The sequence below is a fragment of the Temnothorax americanus genome, unplaced genomic scaffold (assembly GCF_048541705.1).
Source record: "Temnothorax americanus isolate GAGA-0224 unplaced genomic scaffold, ASM4854170v1 Scaffold2, whole genome shotgun sequence".
In the NCBI taxonomy this organism is placed as follows: domain Eukaryota; kingdom Metazoa; phylum Arthropoda; class Insecta; order Hymenoptera; family Formicidae; genus Temnothorax; species Temnothorax americanus.
In genome coordinates this window covers 1242392-1247307 of record NW_027509338.1, presented here as the reverse complement: position 1 = coordinate 1247307, position 4916 = coordinate 1242392, and the positions used below count along the sequence as shown (strand labels likewise).

The 4916-nt window shown below is 37.6% G+C and overlaps 1 long non-coding RNA gene across 1 annotated transcript; it reads left to right on the top strand.

Annotated features, from left to right (window-relative positions):
* Positions 1-323: 323 nt before the first annotated feature.
* Positions 324-872, top strand: LOC143896923 (uncharacterized). The gene is made up of 2 exons (XR_013256794.1): positions 324-409; positions 639-872. It is a non-coding gene; the product is annotated as an uncharacterized LOC143896923 (long non-coding RNA).
* The last annotated feature ends 4044 nt before the right edge of the window (positions 873-4916 follow it).

The window sequence follows — 4916 nt, the reverse complement described above, 5'->3', positions numbered from 1 at the left end:
ATAATCTGTCAATATTTTATCGTTTTTTTTAGAGCACTTAATTAGCACTTAATTAGCACTAAATTATAGTGTACTTATCTTCTCTGTAGGACCATTTTCTGATATGGGGGGGGGGGTCCAGCTTTATGGCAAGAGCTAGACACCCCATTTTTTACGCGATTTCCTGCTAAACGGTTCGAGCACCAAAATTCGGACTAGGACACTTAATTAGCACCTAAATAGCACTAAATTTTTGACCTAGTGCGAACTTGATTTGCGCTGGTGGGGGGTCCAGCTTAATAGAGGTGCCTCTAGAACCACGACGTCAATGACGACCCCGGCGGTCGTAACGGCGCCCATGGCTATGGCGACGATGTCGACGACGGCAACGACTCCGACAGCGACTCATTGTCAGCCAATCGTATTAAACGTAAGTGTTAAAGTAATGGGATAATTTCTTATCATTATTAATAATGTTAACACTTTGCAACGACAGTCGCACATATCACATGTGACGCATACGCGACGGCGTTCGACAAAGTGTTAATAATGAAATTTATTTACGTGTATATGTATATATATATATATATATATATATATATATATATATATACACGCGAAAATGTCATTTTACTTAAAATATTTATTTTTTGTTACAGCTTGAAACGTTAAGCTCGTTGGTGCGGGCGGTATATAACGCTATGCGAGGGAGAGGCAGAGGCAGAGGCAGAGGCAGTGGCAGTGGCAGTGGCAGTGGCAGTGGCAGAGGAAGAGGTGGAGGTAGAGGAAGAGGTAGAGGCAGAGGCGAAGCTGGAGAAGAGAAAAAAATCACGAAAATTCAAATTTATTATTGTGAGAAATAACTTTTATATTATACGTACTTCTTTTAATTTACTTTGAAATAAAATAACAATATTAATATACATATAGGTAATATATTTTATTAATGCGTAGCTGTTCTTCTGACTCCTAAAAATCCTTTCCTTCTTTAATTAATAAAAATAGTATTACGTTAACAAATAATTTTTATGTTAATAAATATTTATTTTGTTTTATTTACAATTTTTATTTATTTATAAATTATATATATTATATATATATATATATATATATATATATATATATATATATATACACATACATACATATATAATATATATATATATGTATATATATATATATATATATATATATATATAATTTATACATATTTATAAATGTGTAACGTAGCGCATCTCGTCGATTTGCCAACTCGAGATTCGGCACTCGGCGAGACACCGTACGCGATACCCGAAATGCGTGGCAACGTCGCATAGCCGGCGAAGCAGCTACGTCATAAACGGAGACAACCGAGACAGTAAATCGTATGTCTGTCCTTCTCTCCTCGCTCGAAGCTTGCCGAGCGGCGAGCGCCGGAGCCGGCCAAGTCTAACTGGCTAGTTCGGACACGAACCATTAGCACGGACGCAAACCATGTGCGGTTACCGAGCGAAACGACGTAGTTGATGCGCATTTTTTCAGGCGGCGCGTCGGAAAATGCGACACAGCCAAATTGACGAAAAATGCCGGGATGGCCTCTCTCAGGTTTCTCTCTGGTACTAGCCATGTGAATAAAAACAAAATAAATTTAGATTATAATATATGTTACGGGCAATTTGATTAATCCGGTCATTATGCATAATGGCCGGGCATTATGCATAATGCCCGCTTCTTTCGGGACATTTGAATAATAAAAGCAAAAATGTTCAAATTAATCAAACTGACCGGTCATTATGCATAATGCCCACAGACAAGTGGGAAATGTGCTTAACATATTAAAATATCTTTTTAAAAAGAATGGCAGTCTGTCTATAATTTCAACTTTCTCACTTAAAATGAGTTTATGCACTAAAATATTTTATATTTTGTGTTTAAACGTAATTTATAACAGACAAATTAATAAATTATTTGGTAAATGTGCAGAATAGTGGCTTTCTCACCGATTTCGTTGAACTTAGGCTTAATCGACGCGTTTTTGTACAGAACGCCCGAATCTGACAGAAAAAAGTGTCGCTTTGCCCCGCGAAGCGAGATGTAGGTTAGTGACGCGCTTTAAACAGTTAAATATTTTTAAAGCGCGTCATCTAACCTATGTAGGTTAGTGTATAAACGCTCAACAGCTGTGCAAAATACTGCAAAAAAATCAACGGATGCGTGAGTTCGATGTGTTTATAAACGAAGAAGTTGTACTAGAGTTGGGAAATTCGTGTCGTGACTTGGAAGTAATACATTCACTGTATCCACATGATTTTACACCTCATGGTATTAGTCCTCTCGCTAACTGTAAGAATTTACGAATAGTGGAGCTTATTTTTGCGGAGTAAGTATGTGCGCTACATTTTCTTTTAAAATACATGTTATTGTATTCTTTATTAAAATTTGTTTGCATCTCTTGCGTGCATCTTGAAAAAATTACACAAATTTCCTCTTTGCAATTAAAGTACTAATTATATAATTTTTGTTACAGAGAATTTTTTGACCTAGTTAATGAAAGTATATTTAGATTACTTTCCTCTTATCAAAACTTGCAAGAAGTTTATATTTTATGTGCTGTCCTCATTGATCACCAGTTGGAATTACTAGCACAGTGCAAAAACTTGCAAAAGTTATTTTTTGATCTTGAGCAATTTCATACACCTGATAATTATTCCGTTATTTTTGAACAATGTCCTAACCTGCAAGAGTTTTGTTTCAAGCGATCAATTAGTTAATGAATGAAAAAAGAGATATCCGCATGTGTCCGTCTATACATACGACGGACAAATTTAAAAAGTAAACGTATTTAAAAACTAAATTGATATGTCCTAAACTAGTAAACAAAAATTATTCAAATTATTAGTATATAATTATCAATTTAGTTTTTAAGTTACGTTTACTTTTTAAATTTTTACATCTACAATTTTTTTACAAAGTTACTTTGTAAAAATTATCTGGTAAGCTAGGTTGTAAAAAACGTTAATGTATAGTTGATTTATGATTGTACGTGCAAACTATCTAGGAATAAAAAAAGAACACTTTTGTTGTAATAGCTATAAAATGTCGAAAAATTTTATGATCTAAATCACCCCGAAAAAGATGATCCGATTAACCCCGTATGTCGACTTCATAAAGTGCATTCGTTTTCTGTAAACTATCTTAATAATATTATTTAAACTAATTACTAGACTGATTTAGCATATACACTGTAAAAATTATGGGTAGACTTCCGAAAACGGCCCCTCCTCCGATTTCGATAAAACTTTGTGAAAAGCTTCGTTTTGGGTTAAAATGAAAGCCCTTAAAAGGAATTTTGGCGACTCTTATGATAAAACCATTTTTTTAGATAAAATGATAAAAAATATAGGAAAATCTTCGTAATTCTACAGGATGTTATAAATTGAATATATACTGTTTGTATTTAATGATTTAATGTTTTTATTATATACTTACAGCAGAATACATAAATAATATGCTTTGTAATATATTACACTTTCCACGCGAACCGAGGTTCACGCACACCCTCCCCGTGCTTTCGGGGGAAATGCGGTAGTCCCGAAATAGTTCACGCATACACTTTCCACGCGAACCGAGGTTCACGCACACCCCCCCCCCGTGCTTTCGGCAGAGGAGAGGTAGAACCGGACTAGTTCACGCATACACTTTCCACGCGAACCGAGGTTCACGCACACCCCCCCCGTGCTTTCGGGGGAGGTGCGGTAGTCCCGAAATAGTTCACGCATACACTTTCCACGCGAACCGAGGTTCACGCACACCCCCCCCCGTGCTTTCGGGGGAGGTGCGGTAGTCCCGAAATAGTTCACGCATACACTTTCCACGCGAACCGAGGTTCACGCACACCCCCCCCCGTGCTTTCGGGGGAGGTGCGGTAGTCCCGAAATAGTTCACGCATGTACTTTGTAAGGCACACTATGTGTCTAGTTTAAAAGATGTGGAGCTCCCCGCAGGGGGGCGGAACCTACTGCCCCCACGCATACACTTTTCACGCGAAACGAGATGTCACATGGGTTCGTGGCGCGCTTTACAAGCTTGTTTATATATGTATATACATACTAGCTTCTGACCTTGATTATTTAAATACAAACAGTATATATTCAATTTATAACATCCTGTAGAATTATGAAGATTTTCCTATATTTTTTATCATTTTATCTAAAAAAATGGCTTTATCATAGGAGTCGCCAAAATTCCTTTTAAGGGTTTTCATTTTGACCCAAAACGAAGCTTTCTACAAAGTTTCATCGAAATCGGAGGGGGGCCGTTTTCGGAAGTTTATCCCTTCTTGTGATCGTTGCAAAGCATATAATGCGATTATATAATTTATCTGTATTTTCGAAAATTGGTTTTACCATTATTTGTGTCCTCTTTGATATCCTACAACTTATTAAATATCTTTGTCTAAAATATATGTTTTTCCATATCTTCCATATTTTTCGAGATATTTGCTGGGGCATTTAAAATGCCACACACGCACGCGCGCGCGGCGCGCGCACACACACACACACACACACACACACACACACACACACACACACACACACACACACACCCACCCACACACGCACGCACACGCACACACACACACACATACACACACACACGCACGCACGCACGCACGCGCACGCACACACACACACACACACACACACACACACACACACACACACACACACACACACACACACACACACACACACACACACACACACACACACACACACACACACACACACACACACACACACACACACGGCATATTGATTATATTCAACATTATATGTCATTCATACACTATACATTCTTCTTACAAGAAATTTAAGAAGAAATCAATGTGCCGTGCTACTTGGTCAAGCCAGAGACACGAGTACGGCGCGGTGCCTCTGTCATTAAAAATATATAGA